Genomic DNA, 20,229 nt, shown 5'->3' with positions numbered 1-20,229 from the left:
ATATTAATAAGAACTGGCACAAATCGAGCTGAGTCTTCCTGCAGGCTTTCTATACCACGCTAGAATGGCTTGAAACAAGGTAACCAAAGGCCTTTTTTCCACAAAAAATGTTACAGAGTCTATGCTAGAACTTCAGACATCACCACAAAGTCATGAAATACGTGTGGCAGGGCACCTTTAATATTGTACGTGATGTTTTCTTATGCAGGGTGCAAATGTTCCACCAAAACAAATTCCTTCCTGAGAAGACTTTGCAGATTTTGGAGTTTAGCGCCGCCCAAGACGATTGTGACTGGTTTAAAGAAATGCAAACAACTTTTTTTTTCTCCTATCCCAGAATCCATCTGTGGCGTAGGCAGGCCTTACTCCACAGCGCCGTGGAGATAGGTCTGACGGTACAGATCCACTTTTGCGACACGACTGTCGGGTGGTGTCGCGACGTCATATAGCCATGGTTGATGCTCCACGCCCCTAACCAGCAGCTGATTGGACGAACGCGTGACGTGGGTGTGGCTACTCGATAATTTCAACAGAGTGTCATGGCGGCTCGTTGAGAATACGATCTCGTATTTTACAAAAATAGTTCACCGAAATGTGTTTCTGAAAACATTTTAAGCGAGAAATAGGCCATGCAGTTGCTGAATATGTCTTCATTTCAGATCACCAAAGGTCAGTTTGAAAGATTTTCGTCTACTTCTACTGGATAGTCGCGTCGCGTTCAACGCGATTCATTTGCATAAAGCTGGGCATCGGCAAGCTTTTTGACGCGAAGCATTTTTTCAAATGTAGCGCTGCCTTCCCGGAATGCTTTGCAGGAGCGTTGAAGTCGCTTGACGTCACCCATAGGAATAGAGCGGGGCGCGACGCGACAGAAGCTTCGCACGGACAAGTGGATCTGCACCGTGACAATGCGAGATCAGTTTGTGGAAAAAGCCTCAATGCTCTGAGAAATGTAAACACTAGAGATGTTATCAGCAAACAGAACTGTACTATAATTGTCAGGCTCAAACTTTCATCAGCACCAACAACAACTGGAACAGTAACCACATCAACACATGAAATATTACAGAAATACCAGGAAAAGTTTCTGCTGGTAACCAGAGATTCAGCATTATGTCATTATTGCATTTTCTTTTCAGTTACTGAAAGGTCATTGAAAAGTCAGAACAGAAACTCTGTAATTGAGAAACAAGTCCTGTAACTACAATTTCCCAACAAGCTCCACTCAGATCATGTTTCCTCCTTCAGAATCTCTCTGAGAAATTCTGAACAGTCTTCAACAGTGGAGAAGAAACAAAGTCTTCCCACCAGTTTCCTGCTCTGAAGGAAACATCTCAACTCTTCATCGTGGGCAGCGAGACCAAACTCTTTACAAACACATTTCTCAAGTCAACAACTAAAGAAATGATCCCTGAAAGTATAGTCTTGGTTTGTTCTGGATGTTTCTCAGGGTCTTATGTGTGGAGACGAGCACTTCTACTCCTGGTCAACTCCTGACACTCACTAAGACACTCCTCTTACTCTCAGTGACAGATTCATTTATTTCCTTGTCAGAACATATTCCAAGTAAAAGAACTGTTTCTTTGGCATTTGGCATCTATTTTCTGTTACTACAGGTTTAATGTCACGTGACAGACGTGTAAACCCCCAAAACATTTTATAAGAATCATTCGTCCCCTTCATTTAACTTTAATAAGTCAAAGTCTCCACGGCACTCATTCACCATCAGGAGGAAAAGTGTCTCTGTGTTTGTTGAAAAAATGTGGAAATGAAAATACATTTAGTCGGGACTCAATATCATCTCCTGACATAAACTCTCTGTGAAGTAACACAGCGGGATCGTCGACAACAGGACATGACATGTTTGAGAAAAAAACGTTTCATAATCTGCCTAACAATACGTTTTTTTATTAATGCAGATAACAAACTGCATTGAAATGCGCCTGATACAGACTGAATGAATGAGAAAATGAGTGAGAAAAAACATTGAGTTGAGAGACTGAGAGAAACTTGAGGTTTCTTTTAGAAAACCTGCTCCCGACCAGGTTAGGTTCACAGGCTCAGTTACCATAGTAACTGACTCTGAGGTTAAGTTACCTCTCTTTCTGGAACGGAAATCCCAGAGTTTCCTCATCTCAGGGTTAACAAACTCAGAGTTTTCACTAAACCTGCTTTCTGGAACCGACCCCAGAGATCTCTGATATTCATTAAGATAATTTATTGACCGCTTAAATTGTTGAATTAAAAGTAATTTGGTTAGTAATAATGTCTAAACATACATCTTCTTATTAGAAACGAGACAAAGTAAGGAACACTTGGATTCTTCTGAACCCACATGGGAAAAAAGCAGTCACTTTGCAGATAAAATCTTGGTTTTAGACACAACAAGCTCCACTCAGATCATGTTTCTTCCTTCAGAGTCTCTCTGAGAAACTCTGAACAGTCTTCAACAGTGGAGAAGAAACAAAGTCTTCCCACCAGTTTCCTACTCTGAAGGAAACATCTCAACTCTTCATCGTGGGCAGCGAGACCAAACTCTTTGGAAACACATTTCTCAAGTCAACAACTAAAGAAACTATCCATGAAAGTATAGCCTTGGTTTGTTCTGGATGTTTCTCAGGGTCTTTTGTGTGGAGACGAGCACTTCTACTCCTGGTCAACTCCTGACACTCACTAAGACACTCCTCCTACTCTCACAGTGTCATCAGAGACAGACAGGCTGAGAGCAGCATTAACACTACGGGCCCTATTTTAACGATCTGAAACGCAAGTATCAAACGTGAAACGAAAGTAGCTTTGTGGGCGGATCTCGGGCGCTGTTGCTGTTATACCGGTGGGATGAATGACTCTTCTGACGCAAATCTAAAATGGGTTGGTCTGAAGTAGCTAGGTGTGGTTTGGGCGTAACGTGAAATAAACCAATCAGATGTCATCTCACGTTCCCTTTAAGAGCAGACGCGCTTGTTCCATGGCGGATTGCTTTTATGACCGTGGATTTACCTGGCACACGCCAGCAGGAGCTGTTCAGGATGCGGCAAAGTAATAAATGCCCGTCTTGACCGGGTGGCGCATGCTTGGCGACGGCTCCTCCGACTGACGACGATCACGGAACACACCGAACAGACTCGAGTCACCGACCTCGCCAGACTGTCCGACGGCCGATAATCGGGTTGGTGTGTCAGCGCCTATACACACAGATATAAAAGGGTTATCCTCTCATCTTATTCTAGGACATAAGAACTATTACTTTAAGTCACATATTTTGACACACATCTATCAGATCAGATCATAATGTGGTGCAGCACAATCCTATTGCACCTGTTTGAGTGAGTAACGATAACTTTACCTTTAACTAAGACCTTGTTTACACGTACGTGGTTATGTTTTACAGACAGAGATGTTTCCCTTCATTTGTGTTCATAACTTCCTGCATACTCTTCATAAGTTTCGTTAATCAAAAGTCATTGCAAAGTGTGACCTCAGAAATTATGTAATTGAGAAACAAATCTTACAACTCCAATTTCACAACAAGCTCCACTCAGACCATGTTTCCTCCTTCAGAGTCTCTCTGAGAAACTCTGAACAGTCTTCAACAGTTGAGAAGAAACAAAGTCTTCCCACCAGTTTCCTGCTCTGAAGGAAACATCTCAACTCTTCATCGCGGGCAGCGAGACTAAACTCTTTAGAAACACATTTTCGACGTGCGTCTGTGGAGGGAAAAGTCTGCTGTGCGTCGGGTGCAAAATAGGAATGATACATGCATCGGTGTACAAAGGCAATTGCGCTGAGTGCAAGATAGGGCCCTAAGGCTGCATCTCATAACCCGTTTCTGATTAGAGTGCGGATCGGGCCGCATTTTTCTGTCCGAGCCCGGTCCGCGTCCTACAGAGCAGTAACCGAACCCGGGCCGAGCCCGACATTAAGATATTTATGTCCGAGCCCGACACATTTAAAACCTTTACTTTCTTTTCTCATACTAACGGCACATGTATGTTTGTTTGTGTGGAAAGCCCGCTTTTATTAAACAACTTATTAAGCAGATTTGTAATGGTAGAAAACTGAAGGTGAAGAGTTACATTACTTCAAAATTACTTTTCACAGCTACACAGCGAGCTCCACTCAGATCATGTTTCCTTCTTCAGAGTCCCTCTAAGAAACTCTGAACAGTCTTCAACAGTGGAGAAGAAACAAAGTCTTTCCACCAGTTTCCTGCTCTGAAGGAAACATCTGAACTCTTCATCGTGGGCAGCGAGACAAAACTCCTTAGAAACACATTTCTCAAGTCAACAACTAAAGAAATGATCCCTGAAAGTATAGTCTTGGTTTCTTCTGGATGTTTCTCAGGGTCTTGTGTGTGGGGACGAGCACTTCTACTCCTGGTCAACTCCTGACACTCACTGAGACACTCCACCTACCCTCTTAGTACAGATTAAAAGCGCCCCAATAGGAAGAGACAACACCCCTGCGGGGATGAGAACTTTCTGTTAGACCAAAGAAAGGGGCCATTCTACGGAGCTCCAGGGTGAAGTAGGATGGCCCACATTTGTGTCATGTAATCCTTTTGCTTGATTCCTTGTATACAAGTTCTATTATTATTCCAGTATTAATAAACCACCTTAGAAGTTGTTTCTCTTCTGTTCTAACTGACCAACTGGACCGCTTCAAAGTGATGATAAAATAAGAGGGGAAATGGCAAATGAAATGAAGCGGAAAGTACGTTTTTAACCCCAAAAAACAAAAGTACAAATTAACCCCAAAAAACAGAGAGCAGAGACAATTTGGCTGTCTTCAGTTTTCCCATTAAACCCCTGCTGTCACGAGGAAGCTCCAGTCTAAACACAGACATACACAACACTAACAAGGTTTCCCTACACTACACAAAGGAAATGTCATGTTCTTGGTCTGACAGATGGAAAAGGACCCGGCCTCAGTGCTAAAACTTTAACCCCAATAAACTAGAAAGTTCACATGGAATAGTGTACAGTATTAACACTGAGACAGTTCTGACATCTGCTCTGATATCATCAGCTGAGTGGCAGTTCACCAAACTGCAAATGTGTGAATGGATGAGTCAACCAAACAGGCAAATAAACCAAACAGAAATGTTGAAGTTGACCTGAAATTTCTGAGATTCATTCAGATGATTTTTTGACCGCTGGGATTATTGACTTGAACGTTATTTCTTGGTTTATAATGTTTAAACATACGTCTTCCTATTCAAAACAAGGGAAAGTAAGGAACACCTAGATGCTTCTGGACCCACATGGGGAAAAAAAGCAGCCACTTTCCAGATAAAGTCTTTGTTTTAGACACAACAAGCTCCACTCAAATCATGTTTTCTCCTCCAGAGTCTCTCTGAGATAAGACATGAAATATTACAGAAATACCCAGAAAAGCTCTGGCTGGTAACCAGAGGTTAAGCACTAACTCATTTTTATCTTCCTGCACATGTACTTCTTTCTTATTGAAAGGTCATTGCAAAGTCTGACCTCAGAAACTCTGTAATTGAGAAAGAAGTCCTGTAACTACAATTTCACTACAAGATCCACTCAGATCACGTTTCCTCCTTCAGAAACTCTCTGAACAGTGGAGAAGAAACAATGTCTTCCCACCAGTTTCCTGCTCTGAAGAAAACATCTCAACTCCTAATCGCGGGCAGCAAGACCAAACTCTTTAGAAACACATTACTCAAGTCAACAACTAAAGAAATGATCCCTGAAAGTATAGTCTTGGATTGTTCTGGATGTTTCTCAGGGTTTTATGTGTGGAGACGAGCACTTCTACTCCTGGTCAACTCCTGACACTCACTAACACTCCTCCTACACTCACAGTGTCATCAGAGACAGACAGGCTGACAGCAGCATTAACACTACGGGCCCTATTTTAACGATCTGAAACGCAAGTATCAAACGTGAAATGCAAGTAGCTTTGTGGGCGGATCTCGGCCTTTGCTATTATACCGGGCGGGATGAATGACTCTTCCGGACGCCAAATCTAAAATGGGTTGGTCTGAAGTAGCTAGGTGTGGTTTGGGGTACGCGTGAAATAAACCAATCAGAGCGTCATCTCACATTCCCTTTAAGAGCAGACGCGTTTATTCCATGGCGGATTGCTATTATGACGGCGGATTTGCCTGGTGCATGCCAGCAGGAGCTGTTCGGGATGCGGCAAAGTAATAAATGCCTGTCTTGACCGGTTGGCGATGTTGCTGCGGCCTCTCGGGCGCATCTCCTAAATGAGAACTGCTGCATCCGTGTAAATGAGAGAAGCAAAGTGTATGCGTGTTGTGCACACGCTACATTATGGCCAAGCATGTGCCCCTAAAATAGCATCTGAATAACGTGCCACTGACTTTAGACTAGCGCCACAGACTTCAGACCAGGTTTTTCCTGGTTAGTGGCGGAATTGTTTTCTGAAACTGCAAAATAGCACCAGGGAACATTTGCGCCTGAACACGCCTCCTCTTTTTGCTGAACCACCCCCTGGAGTGCAAATATATTCCCTAATTTATCGATTTGCGTCTTATCCGATTAGAGTGCGGATTGGGCCGCATTTTCCTGTCCAAGCCCGGTCCGCGTTCCGACAGAGCAGTAACCGAGCCCGACAGAGATTAAGATATTTATGTCCGAGCCTGACTCGACCCCGATACAGTTAAAACCGCATTTTTTCTCATACTGACGACACATGTACATTTGCTTGCTTTTATTAGGCAACTTATTAAGCAGATTCATAGTTTTCTTTCACATGAGTTGACATTTAGTTTTTACAGCTATACAACATGCTCCACTAGGATCATGTTTCCTACTTCAGAGGCTCTCTGAGAAACTCTGAACATTCTTCAACAGTGGAGAAGAAACAAAGTCTTCCCACCAGTTTCCTGCTTTGAAGGAAACCTCTCAACTCCTCATCGTGGGCAGCGAGACCAAACTCTTTAGAAACACTTTTCTCAAGTCAACAACTAAAGAAATGATCCCTGAAAGTATAGTCTTGGTTTCTTCTTGATGTTTCTCAGGGTCTTGTGTGTGGAGACGAGCACTTCTACTCCTGGTCAACTCCTGACACTCACTAAGACACTCCTCCTACACTCAGTGACAGATTCATTTATTTTCTTGTCGGAACATATCACAAGTAAAAGAACTTTTTCTTTGGTATTTGGCATCTATTTCCTGTTACTACAGGTTTAATGTCACGTGAGGCCAGACAGACGCGTAAACCCCCAAAACATTTTGTAAGCATCATCCGTCCCTTTCATTTAACTTTAATAAGTCAAAGTCTCCACGGCACTCATTCACCATCAGGAGGAAAAGCGTCTTTGTTAAACTCAGGACTTCACCAGAGGCCTGTACTACGAAGCAAGATTTGGTGTTAACGAGGTAACTTCAGGTTCAACCCAGGATTTTCTGTATCACGACGGTGGATCACTTGTTACCGGGTTCAATCGCCATGGTAACTTATGCTGAACACCTACTCTGGTCGGGAGCAGGTTATGTTGGAGATTAGAGATCAACCGGTGTAAAAGCACCGCCTACTGACCAATCAATACTTGATTGATAACGGCGTCACTGTTCTTAGAAGATCAGGCGGAGCTCGGTGCCCGGACAGAGAGAGAGAGAGAGAGAGAGAGAGAGAGAGAGAGGTGGGCTCTTAACAGTTAATACATTTAGAGACCGACAACCCCGTTAATATTCACTGATGGGTATTTTTATGAAAGATATAGATTTTCAGCGGAGGGAATTACGTATAGGCTATTTGTCGGCTTGTTGAGCCGTGTGTTGCCAATGCGCACACCGGTTTGAATTATGTTTTTATATATTTTATTTTCTCTCACAATTGCTCACCACTGCCAGGGTTTCAACTGAAATAATAGGTTAAAGCAATGGCAGTTTATGGAAAGCACAAGTGTAATTATGGTCAGATCTTGTGCCTGACTGATGGGGAAGTGATATTGATAAGCGTTGTAATTTACACATTTACAGCGTTGGCTTTCTTTCCTGTTTTAGGAAGCAGCGACTGTATTGCGTTTTGCCTGTAAAACCGTGTCTGTGTTCCTCATATTTATGTAGAATTATAGTTTGCTCTTCTTACGTAAAATATGAGACTTTGGTAGATGTTTGCGATTGGTTATGCTGTGCAAACACCGCCTCTTTTATGTGAACGCGTGCATCGCTGGATTGGGAAACCCTGGGTTGATTGAACTAGTTGATAACCACCGTCATGATACAGCTTATGCGGGACTACGGTTGTTAGGGTTAGTGAAGCCGGGTAACTGAAAGGAATCCAGGACATGTTGATCTGGATTCTTAGTACAGACCTCGGGATTAAAAGAGCCCCAATAGGAAGAGACAACACCCCTGTGGGGGATGAGAACTTTCTGTTAGACCAAAGAAATGGGCCTTTCTACGGAGCTCCAGGGTGAAGTAGGATGGCCCACATTTGTGTCATGTAATCCTTTTGCTTGATTCCTTGTATACAAGTTCTATTATTATTCCAGCATTAATAAACCACCTTGAAGGAGAGAAGTTGTTTGTCTTCTGTCCTAACTGACCAACTGGACCGCTTCAAAGTGATGATAAAATAAGAGGGGAAATGGCAAATGAAATGAAGCAGAAAGTACGTTTACTTACAAATTAACCCCAAAAAACAGAGAGCAGAGACAATTTGGCTGCCTTCAGTTTTCCCATTAAACCCCTGCTGTCACGAGGAAGCTAAACACAGACAGACACAACACCTACAAGGTTTCCCTACACTACACAAAGGAAACGTCATGTTCTTGGTCTGACAGATGGAAACGGACCCGGCCTCAGTAGTAAAACTTTATCCCAATAAACTAGAAAGTTCACATTGAATACTGTACAGTATTAACACTGAGACAGTTCTGACATCTGCTCTGAAATCATCAGCTGAGTGGCAGTTCACCAAACTGCGAACATGTGAATGGATGAGTCAACCAAACAGGCAAATAAACCAAACAAAGAAATGTTGAAGTTGACCTGAGATTTCTGAGATTCATTCAGAGGATTTTTTGACCACTGGGATTATTGACTTGAACATTATTTCTTGATTTATAATGTTTAAACATACGTCTTCCTATTTAAAGTAAGGGAAAGTAAGGAACACTTTTATCCCAGAATCCATCTGTGGTGTAGGCAGGCCTTACTCCACAGTGCCGTGGAGATAGGTCTGGCGATGCAAGATCAGTTTGTGGTAAAAGCCTCAATGCTCTGAGAAATGTAAACACTACAGATGTTATTACCAAACAGAACTGTACTATAACTGTCAGGCTCAAACTTCCGTCAGCACCAACAACAACTGGAACAGTAACCACATCAACACATGAAATACTACAGAAATACCTAGAAAAGTTCATGTTGGTAACCAGAGGTTAAGAACTACTTCATTTTGATTTTTAACTTCCTGCACATTTACTTTTTTGTTATTGAAAGGGCATTGCAAAGTCAGACCTCAGAAATTCTGTAATTGAGAAAAAAGTCTTGTAACTACCATTTCACAACAAGCTCCACTCAGATCATGTTTCCTCCTTCAGAATCTCTCTGAGAAACTCTGAACAGTCTTCAACAGTGGAGATGAAACAAAGTCTTCCCACCAGTTTGCTGCTCTGAAGGAAACATCTCAACTCTTCATCGTGGGCAGCGAGACCAAACTCTTTAGAAACACATTTCTCAAATCAACAACTACAGAAATGATCCCTGAAAGTATAGTCTTGGTTTGTTCTGGATGTTTCTCAGGGTCTTATGTGTGGAGACGAGCACTTCTACTCCTGGTCAACTCCTGACACTCACTAAGACACTCCTCTTACTCTCACAGTGTCATCAGAGACAGACAGGCTGACAGCAGCATTAACACTACGGGCCCTATTTTAACGATCTGAAATGCAAAAGTATCAAATGTGAAACGCAAGTAGCTTTGTGGGCGGATCTCGGGCACTGTTGCTATTATAACGGCGGAATAAATGACTCTTCCGATGCAAATCTAAAATGGGTTGGTCTGAAGTAGCTAGGTGTGGTTTGGGCGTAAAGTGAAATAAACCAATCAGAGCATCATCTCACATTCCCTTTAAGAGCAGACGCGTTTATTCCATGGCGGATTGCTATTATGACGGCGGATTTGCCTGGTGCACGCCAGCAGGAGCTGTTCGGGATGCGGCGAAGTAATAAATGCCCGTCTTGACCGGTTGGCGATGTTGCTATGGCCTCTCGGGCGCATCTCCTAAATGGGAACTGCTGCATCCGTGTAAATGAGAGAAGCAAAGTGTATGCATGTTGTGCACACGCTACATTATGGCCAAGCATGCGCCCCTAAAATAGCATCTGAATAACGCGCCACTGACTTTAGACTAGCGCCACAGACTTCAGACCCGGTTTTTCCTGGTCAGTAGTGGGATTGTTTTCTGAAACTGCAAAATAGCACCAGGGAACATTTGCACCTGAACACGCCTCATCTTTTCGCTGAACCGCCCCCGGGAGCGCAAATATATTCCCTAATTTATCGACGTGCGTCTGTGGAGGGAAAAGTCTGCTGTGCGTCGGGTGCAAAATAGGAATGATACATGCGTCGTTGTACAAAGGCAATTGCGCTGAGTGCAAGATAGGGCCCTAAGGCTGCATCTCATAACCCGTTTCTGATTAGAGTGCGGATCCGAGCCCGGTCCGCGTCCGACAGAGCAGTAACCGAACCCGGCCCGAGCCCGACATCAAGACCTGAGCCCGACACAGTTAAAATCAAATTTTTTTCTCATACTAATGACACATGTACGTTTGTTTGTGTGGAAAGCCCGCTTTTATTAAGCAACTGTAGGAAGGCATTCGGAAATGTCAACAGATGAGCGCATCAGCGCAAAGGCGCGTAACACAGGCGCGCACCTACATAATAAGCTGTTTTAAATTTAAAATGTTCAGTGCCTTATCGTGCTAATGTGACCGAGCCCGGCCCGAACCCGAACATAATTTCTAAATATCTGTCCAAACCCGGCCCGGCTCGGTTATCCATCCATCGGGTATCCATCCTGTATATCTGATAGCTCCTCGACTCCTCGGTCCTCGCCTGAACCGGACGTTGTTATGGCCCTCCTCGGTGAAGGCTGTCTCAAAGCTCTTATTTCTGCCCCGAGGACCCTAACTCCGCCCAACAGCTGACAAATTAATGTGAAGCATCAGAGGAAAGGACGTCTCATCCCTCTAAAAAACATTTGCTCATTTCCTCTCTCCTCCTGTGCCTCCTCGGTGAGAGGGACTAAGATGCGAGGAAGGGAGGCAAGTGGAGGAGTCGAGGAGGCAATTTAAGGGTTATGAGATTCCCTGTGTCTTACTAGCACAAGTTGAAAATCTGCAGGAAAAAAAGAAAATGAATGTGCATTGCCTGTTATGCGAGTATTATGGATTTTGCACCTTGAGATAAACAGTTAGTGGTATTAATTCTCTACACTTTAAATGGTGGAAAACACCGTGACATTTCTGTTTGTTTCATGTATTAATGTGAGGAAGGTTACAGCCTCCTCATCGCTCCACACAGATTTAATTTTTTCAGTTGTTTCAGTCTCATGTTTCAAAGCTGAACTTTCCCTCCGTGATACTGAAAACAAAAACATTTCCTATAAATGCTCTGTTTCCCTAAAGACCATTATTACACGTTTCCACTCGTTCAACCTGTGGTCGTTGTGGTGTCGGCTGGTGCTGAGGCAAGTCTGAGCAGCATCATTTTGGATACTTTCACTTTTCATTTGGCTTATGTTTTGCAAAAGTCTCCATGTGCCAACACTGTGATTGCATGTCAAATCGACTAAAACGCTCCTTGTGTCATTGTGGAACGAAATTATGTTAAAAAAAAAAATGGATAAAACACTTTTCAGTGAGAGAAAACATCAAAACACTTCCTCTTTTTGTCAGCTTAAAGAAATCTGTCAAATAATTCAAATCTTTTTCTAATAAATGTGCCAGATGAATGCAACATACGTGCTAATAAGCAAGTGTTTGCATGCTGACATGCAAAACCAACATGGGAAACATGAACATCAACATGCTGGCATTATCACTGTAAGCATGGTAGCATGCTAATGTAAGCATTTAGCTCAAGTACACTCTCACTGAGCCTCAGTAAAAGAAGGTCTACAGCTCCCTGACTTCTGGCCTAACTCCATCTGCTCATGAAGATCATGTGAAACAACCAAAAGCTCCAGAACAGATACTACATTTAAAATTTTCCATCTCAGAATCAAACAATTTAGTTTTTTTGGATTTACATAAATCAGATTGTGAAAAAATAGGAGTGAAAATGAATCACTGACTGATGTTTGTTTTATGACACCTGCACAGAAAGAAACGTACTGTAGTGGTCATGGTGTTTGTTTCTGTGTAACCACGCACACACACACACACGCACACAAACACACACACACACACACAATCTGCAGCAGCAGGGATAGGTAACACATACAAAGAGTGCCTTAGACGAAACATCGTAACCTGACTGAGGAGAAGAAGTTTCAGCTGCTTGATAACGATAACCAGAAGCACAGAGCCGAGATAACACTGTAATGACGTCAGGAAAAGTCTCCGAGCATCCTGCAGTGGCCGCCGACCACAGGGACATCCAGTCAGACCTAGAGGATCTGTGGCATAAAAAATAAAAAAAGGAGAAACTATACAAGCGCTCATGTTGCCTTTACATGAGCTCAACTAATACTTATAGTGCATGTGTGTGAATGAGATATTTTTGTTTTAATTAACGAGCGAAAATGTCTAAAGTCCTGTTTTGTTTTATTTACTTTTGGTGGCAAAAAGGGTAAAACACAAAACTTGAAAAAAAGTCAAGGGTCTACAGTAATTGCTTTCTGAAGACCCAAAATACAAAATGTAATGTAAATGTCAAATAATGAATAGACATATTACAAGGTACTGTACAAGGTTCAGTTCTTTATCGTTTTACAGCAGGGTTTTATACTAAAATGTTAGCTGTAGCCCCTTCATGCTACACACACATAGAACATATAAACACGTTTAAATTAGAATACAATAACACTATATGTACTCACTCAATGCTTATATATGCATATATACCTAGAGACTTTGGTTTGATGAGAATGAGGGTAGTGTAGAGTGGTAATGTGCAAAACCAGCATGACATATCATTTATTATTCAATTAAATTTTATTTAAATCATACATTTTATTTAAGTCTCAATGATCTGCATTTATATAGCGTATTTCTCTCTAACCCTTTCTGTGTAACCACACATGCATGCACGCACACACACACACACACTCACACACACACACGCACACACACACATACTCACACACACACACACACACACACACACACACACACACACACACACACACACACGCATACTCACACACACACACACACACACACACATACACACACACACACTGTCTGTTGGTGTTGTCAACCTATACAGAATGTGGGCCACAGTGACTTTGCTTAAAAAGAAATAGTCTGAAATGTAATTTATAAAAAATGGGCTGCCAATGAGTCACATGTAGATTGTTTTTTATCTACATGATATTTCATTTCTTTAAGTTTTGAAAGTTTAGTTTAGTTTAGTAGTCAGTACAACTAAGATAGGGATCCAGATTCAGTCTGTAAAAGTTTAAGTTAAGTTTGACATATTGATGATCAACAGCCAGTTACTATCACAATGAGGTTGCTTTGTTCGTAAAGAGATCTTCACCAAAAGTTGTTCACACCCAAACCCAGAATATCTGGCAACCTGCACTGTAGCCTGAGACAAATGTTCTGGGTGAATGGAGAAACTTTAGTCCATCCCAAAACAGTTCCACTTCATAAAGTATGTAGCGTAGACCTTTGCCACACACCACAGCATTTGTAGCCGAAGCTAACTTGTAATGCACATCCCTAGATGGACCCTTTGGACCACATGAAAGTTGGGAAGTGTATGAAAATAATCTGAACTTTTCCTGAGCTTTCAAATGCATCAACCTGAGATCTCAGAAAACAAACCCAATATGTTACCTTGTGTTAATAAGTGAGCTTTAGAGGTGTTGGTGGCTGTATTTTTGAACTTTTCACACATGTGCCAGTGTCCCTCTACTTCCAGACTTTATGCTAAGCTAAGCTAACTTAGCTCCTGACTCCAGCTCTGTACTTGAACAGTAAAGGCTCTGACACACCAACCTGACGGCCGACCGTCGCAAGAAAAGGCAGTCGGACTGATCATTTGGCTCCCGTCTCTCAAAAAAGTGCCTCGGAACGCACCGAAGCAACGCCGTCTTGAGCGTACGTTCTGCGCATGTGCGAGACGTAATACATCTCCATAACAGCAGGCAGCACTATCTTTACTGTCGAAATGTGAAAAGCGGAAATGACGGAACATCTCTCTAGACTTAGTAAACACGGAGCACGCTGTCGTCAGTCGTTTTCATCAGAGAGCGTTGCTAGTAGTCAAGAAGGATCGTTGTTGTCATTACTCGCTGTACGGAAGAAAATACGATGGCTAGTAATAAGAAGATACTGGCGTTGTCAGCTTTTCTCGTGCACTGATTCGCTAGTCAAGAGCAAGCACTCCACCAATCAGACTGATCGTTGAGTCCGATTGACCACTGGCCAATTCAACAAGTCAAATCAGCCAAAATGGATGCCGACGGCTCCTCCAACTGACGACAGCACAGAACCGAGTCACCGACCTCGCCAGACTGTCCGACAGCCAATAATCGGGTTGGTGTGTATTACACACCAGCGCCTATACACACAGATATAAAAGGGTTATCCTCTCATCTTATTCTAGGACATAAGAACTATTACTTTAAGTCACATATTTTGACACACATCTATCAGATCAGATCATAATGTGGTGCAGCACAATCCTATTGCACCTGTTTGAGTGAGTAACGATAGCTTTACCTTTAACTAAGACCCTGTTTACACGTACGTGGTTATGTTTCACAGACAGAGATGTTTCCCTTCATTTGTGTTCGTAACTTCCTGCACACTATTCGTAATTTTTGTTAATCAAAATTCACTGCAAAGTCTGACCTCAGAAATTACGTAACTAAGAAACCAGTCTTACAACTCTAATTTCACAACAAGCTCCACTCAGATCATGTTTCCTCCTTCAGAGTCTCTCTGAGAAACTCTGAACAGTCTTCAACAGTGGAGAAGAAACAAAGTCTTCCCACCAGTTTCCTGCTCTGAAGAAAACATCTCAACTCTTCATCGTGGGCAGCGAGACCAAACTCTTTAGAAACACATTTCTCAAGTCAACAACTAAAGAAACTATCCCTGAAAGTATAGTCTTGGTTTGCTCTGGATGTTTCTCAGGGTCTTATGTGTGGAGACGAGCACTTCTACTCCTGGTCAACTCCTGACACTCACTAAGACACTCCTCCTACTCTCACAGTGTCATCGGAGACAGACAGGCTGAGAGCAGCATTAACACTACGGGCCCTATTTTAACGATCTGAAACGCAAGTATCAAACGTGAAACAAAAGTAGCTTTGTGGGCGGATCTCGGGCGCTGTTGCTGTTATACCGGCGGGATGAATGACTCTTCTGACGCAAATCTAAAATGGGTTGGTCTGAAGTAGCTAGGTGTGGTTTGGGCGTAACGTGAAATAAACCAATCAGATGTCATCTCACGTTCCCTTTAAGAGCAGACGCGCTTGTTCCATGGCGGATTGCTTTTATGACCGTGGATTTACCTGGCACACGCCAGAAGGAGCTGTTCAGGATGCGGCAAAGTAATAAATGCCCGTCTTGACCGGGTGGCGCATGCTTGCGGCACGGCTCCCGACTGGACGGACGATCACGGAACACACCGAACAGACTCGAGTCACCGACCTCGCCAGACTGTCCGACGGCCGATAATCGGGTTGGTGTGTCAGCGCCTATACACACAGATATAAAAGGGTTATCCTCTCATCTTATTCTAGGACATAAGAACTATTACTTTAAGTCACATATTTTGACACACATCTATCAGATCAGATCATAATGTGGTGCAGCACAATCCTATTGCACCTGTTTGAGTGAGTAACGATAACTTTACCTTTAACTAAGACCTTGTTTACACGTACGTGGTTATGTTTTACAGACAGAGATTTTTCCCTTCATTTGTGTTCATAACTTCCTGCATACTCTTCATAAGTTTCGTTAATCAAAAGTCATTGCAAAGTGTGACCTCAGAAATTATGTAATTGAGAAACAAATCTTACAACTCCAATTTCACAACAAGCTCCACTCAGACCATGTTTCCTCCTTCAGAGTCTCTCTGAGAAACTCTGAACAGTCTTCAACAGTTGAGAAGAAACAAAGTCTTCCCACCAGTTTCCTGCTCTGAAGGAAACATCTCAACTCTTCATCGCGGGCAGCGAGACTAAACTCTTTAGAAACACATTTTCGACGTGCGTCTGTGGAGGGAAAAGTCTGCTGTGCGTCGGGTGCAAAATAGGAATGATACATGCATCGGTGTACAAAGGCAATTGCGCTGAGTGCAAGATAGGGCCCTAAGGCTGCATCTCATAACCCGTTTCTGATTAGAGTGCGGATCGGGCCGCATTTTTCTGTCCGAGCCCGGTCCGCGTCCTACAGAGCAGTAACCGAACCCGGGCCGAGCCCGACATTAAGATATTTATGTCCGAGCCCGACACATTTAAAACCTTTACTTTCTTTTCTCATACTAACGGCACATGTATGTTTGTTTGTGTGGAAAGCCCGCTTTTATTAAACAACTTATTAAGCAGATTTGTAATGGTAGAAAACTGAAGGTGAAGAGTTACATTACTTCAAAATTACTTTTCACAGCTACACAGCGAGCTCCACTCAGATCATGTTTCCTTCTTCAGAGTCCCTCTAAGAAACTCTGAACAGTCTTCAACAGTGGAGAAGAAACAAAGTCTTTCCACCAGTTTCTTGCTCTGAAGGAAACATCTGAACTCTTCATCGTGGGCAGCGAGACAAAACTCTTTAGAAACACATTTCTCAAGTCAACAACTAAAGAAATGATCCCTGAAAGTATAGTCTTGGTTTCTTCTGGATGTTTCTCAGGGTCTTGTGTGTGGGGACGAGCACTTCTACTCCTGGTCAACTCCTGACACTCACTGAGACACTCCACCTACCCTCTTAGTACAGATTAAAAGCGCCCCAATAGGAAGAGACAACACCCCTGCGGGGATGAGAACTTTCTGTTAGACCAAAGAAAGGGGCCATTCTACGGAGCTCCAGGGTGAAGTAGGATGGCCCACATTTGTGTTATGTAATCCTTTTGCTTTATTCATTGTATATAAGTTCTATTATTATTCCAGCATTAATAAACCACCTTAGAAGTTGTTTCTCTTCTGTTCTAACTGACCAACTGGACCGCTTCAAAGTGATGATAAAATAAGAGGGGAAATGGCAAATGAAATGAAGCGGAAAGTACGTTTTTAACCCCAAAAAACAAAAGTACAAATTAACCCCAAAAAACAGAGAGCAGAGACAATTTGGCTGTCTTCAGTTTTCCCATTAAACCCCTGCTGTCACGAGGAAGCTCCAGTCTAAACACAGACATACACAACACTAACAAGGTTTCCCTACACTACACAAAGGAAATGTCATGTTCTTGGTCTGACAGATGGAAAAGGACCCGGCCTCAGTGCTAAAACTTTAACCCCAATAAACTAGAAAGTTCACATGGAATAGTGTACAGTATTAACACTGAGACAGTTCTGACATCTGCTCTGATATCATCAGCTGAGTGGCAGTTCACCAAACTGCAAATGTGTGAATGGATGAGTCAACCAAACAGGCAAATAAACCAAACAGAAATGTTGAAGTTGACCTGAAATTTCTGAGATTCATTCAGATGATTTTTTGACCGCTGGGATTATTGACTTGAACGTTATTTCTTGGTTTATAATGTTTAAACATACGTCTTCCTATTCAAAACAAGGGAAAGTAAGGAACACCTAGATGCTTCTGGACCCACATGGGGAAAAAAAGCAGCCACTTTCCAGATAAAGTCTTTGTTTTAGACACAACAAGCTCCACTCAAATCATGTTTTCTCCTCCAGAGTCTCTCTGAGATAAGACATGAAATATTACAGAAATACCCAGAAAAGCTCTGGCTGGTAACCAGAGGTTAAGCACTAACTCATTTTTATCTTCCTGCACATTTACTACTTTCTTATTGAAAGGTCATTGCAAAGTCTGACCTCAGAAACTCTCTAATTGAGAAAGAAGTCCTGTAACTACAATTTCACTACAAGATCCACTCAGATCACGTTTCCTCCTTCAGAAACTCTCTGAACAGTGGAGAAGAAACAATGTCTTCCCACCAGTTTCCTGCTCTGAAGAAAACATCTCAACTCCTCATTGCGGGCAGCAAGACCAAACTCTTTAGAAACACATTACTCAAGTCAACAACTAAAGAAATGATCCCTGAAAGTATAGTCTTGGATTGTTCTGGATGTTTCTCAGGGTTTTATGTGTGGAGACGAGCACTTCTACTCCTGGTCAACTCCTGACACTCACTAACACTCCTCCTACACTCACAGTGTCATCAGAGACAGACAGGCTGACAGCAGCATTAACACTACGGGCCCTATTTTAACGATCTGAAACGCAAGTATCAAACGTGAAACGCAAGTAGCTTTGTGGGCGGATCTCGGGCGCTGTTGCTATTATACCGGCGGGATGAATGACTCTTCCGACGCAAATCTAAAATGGGTTGGTCTGAAGTAGCTAGGTGTGGTTTGGGCGTAACGTGAAATAAACCAATCAGAGCGTCATCTCACATTCCCTTTAAGAGCAGACGCGTTTATTCCATGGCGGATTGCTATTATGACGGCGGATTTGCCTGGTGCATGCCAGCAGGAGCTGTTCGGGATGCGGCAAAGTAATAAATGCCTGTCTTGACCGGTTGGCGATGTTACTGCGGCCTCTCGGGCGCATCTCCTAAATGGGAACTGCTGCATCCGTGTAAATGAGAGAAGCAAAGTGTATGCGTGTTGTGCACACGCTACATTATGGCCAAGCATGTGCCCCTAAAATAGCATCTGAATAACGTGCCACTGACTTTAGACTAGCGCCACAGACTTCAGACCAGGTTTTTCCTGGTTAGTGGCGGAATTGTTTTCTGAAACTGCAAAATAGCACCAGGGAACATTTGCGCCTGAACACGCCTCCTCTTTTTGCTGAACCACCCCCTGGAGTGCAAATATATTCCCTAATTTATCGATTTGCGTCTTATCCGATTAGAGTGCGGATTGGGCCGCATTTTCCTGTCCAAGCCCGGTCCGCGTTCCGACAGAGCAGTAACCGAGCCCGACAGAGATTAAGATATTTATGTCCGAGCCTGACTCGACCCCGATACAGTTAAAACCGCATTTTTTCTCATACTGACGACACATGTACATTTGCTTGCTTTTATTAGGCAACTTATTAAGCAGATTCATAGTTTTCTTTCACATGAGTTGACATTTAGTTTTTACAGCTATACAACATGCTCCACTAGGATCATGTTTCCTCCTTCAGAGACTCTCTGAGAAACTCTGAACATTCTTCAACAGTGGAGAAGAAACAAAGTCTTCCCACCAGTTTCCTGCTTTGAAGGAAACCTCTCAACTCCTCATCGTGGGCAGCGAGACCAAACTCTTTAGAAACACTTTTCTCAAGTCAACAACTAAAGAAATGATCCCTGAAAGTATAGTCTTGGTTTCTTCTTGATGTTTCTCAGGGTCTTGTGTGTGGAGACGAGCACTTCTACTCCTGGTCAACTCCTGACACTCACTAAGACACTCCTCCTACACTCAGTGACAGATTCATTTATTTTCTTGTCGGAACATATCACAAGTAAAAGAACTTTTTCTTTGGTATTTGGCATCTATTTTCTGTTACTACAGGTTTAATGTCACGTGAGGCCAGACAAACGCGTAAACACCAAAAACATTTTGTAAGCATCATCCGTCCCTTTCATTTAACTTTAATTAGTCAAAGTCTCTACGGCACTCATTCACCATCAGGAGGAAAAGCGTCTTTGTTAAACTCAGGACTTCACCAGAGGCCTGTACTACGAAGCAAGATTTGGTGTTAACGAGATAACTTCAGGTTCAACCCAGGATTTTCTGTATCACGACGGTGGATCACTTGTTACCGGGTTCAATCGCCGTGGTAACTTATGCTGAACACCTACCCTGGTCGGGAGCAGGTTATGTTGGAGATTAGAGATCAACCGGTGTAAAAGCACCGCCTACTG

The 20,229-nt window shown here is 42.8% G+C and overlaps 8 non-coding genes and 4 pseudogenes across 8 annotated transcripts; all 12 read right to left on the bottom strand.

Annotated features, from left to right (window-relative positions):
• Positions 1–1,220: 1,220 nt before the first annotated feature.
• LOC120550042 lies at positions 1,221–1,427 on the bottom strand. Its single transcript, XR_005637529.1, has one exon. It is a non-coding gene; the product is annotated as a small nucleolar RNA U3 (small nucleolar RNA).
• A 963-nt stretch (positions 1,428–2,390) lies between these two features.
• Positions 2,391–2,597, bottom strand: LOC120550069. Its single transcript, XR_005637555.1, has one exon. It is a non-coding gene; the product is annotated as a small nucleolar RNA U3 (small nucleolar RNA).
• A 936-nt stretch (positions 2,598–3,533) lies between these two features.
• On the bottom strand, positions 3,534–3,707 carry LOC120550076 (annotated as a pseudogene).
• A 407-nt stretch (positions 3,708–4,114) lies between these two features.
• On the bottom strand, positions 4,115–4,321 carry LOC120550050. Its single transcript, XR_005637537.1, has one exon. It is a non-coding gene; the product is annotated as a small nucleolar RNA U3 (small nucleolar RNA).
• A 1,223-nt stretch (positions 4,322–5,544) lies between these two features.
• LOC120550072 lies at positions 5,545–5,731 on the bottom strand (annotated as a pseudogene).
• A 1,051-nt stretch (positions 5,732–6,782) lies between these two features.
• LOC120550067 lies at positions 6,783–6,989 on the bottom strand. The gene has a single exon (XR_005637553.1). It is a non-coding gene; the product is annotated as a small nucleolar RNA U3 (small nucleolar RNA).
• Positions 6,990–9,516: 2,527 nt separating this feature from the next.
• LOC120550057 lies at positions 9,517–9,723 on the bottom strand. Its single transcript, XR_005637544.1, has one exon. It is a non-coding gene; the product is annotated as a small nucleolar RNA U3 (small nucleolar RNA).
• Positions 9,724–15,087: 5,364 nt separating this feature from the next.
• LOC120550060 lies at positions 15,088–15,294 on the bottom strand. Its single transcript, XR_005637547.1, has one exon. It is a non-coding gene; the product is annotated as a small nucleolar RNA U3 (small nucleolar RNA).
• A 937-nt stretch (positions 15,295–16,231) lies between these two features.
• On the bottom strand, positions 16,232–16,405 carry LOC120550075 (annotated as a pseudogene).
• A 407-nt stretch (positions 16,406–16,812) lies between these two features.
• Positions 16,813–17,019, bottom strand: LOC120550046. The gene has a single exon (XR_005637534.1). It is a non-coding gene; the product is annotated as a small nucleolar RNA U3 (small nucleolar RNA).
• Positions 17,020–18,242: 1,223 nt separating this feature from the next.
• On the bottom strand, positions 18,243–18,429 carry LOC120550074 (annotated as a pseudogene).
• A 1,051-nt stretch (positions 18,430–19,480) lies between these two features.
• On the bottom strand, positions 19,481–19,687 carry LOC120550063. The gene has a single exon (XR_005637550.1). It is a non-coding gene; the product is annotated as a small nucleolar RNA U3 (small nucleolar RNA).
• Between the last annotated feature and the right edge of the window lie 542 nt (positions 19,688–20,229).

Source organism: Perca fluviatilis, chromosome 20 (genome assembly GCF_010015445.1).
Source record: "Perca fluviatilis chromosome 20, GENO_Pfluv_1.0, whole genome shotgun sequence".
Lineage (NCBI taxonomy): Eukaryota > Metazoa > Chordata > Actinopteri > Perciformes > Percidae > Perca > Perca fluviatilis.
The sequence above is the reverse complement of the archived record's forward strand: the minus strand, read 5'-3'. Positions and strand labels throughout refer to the sequence as shown.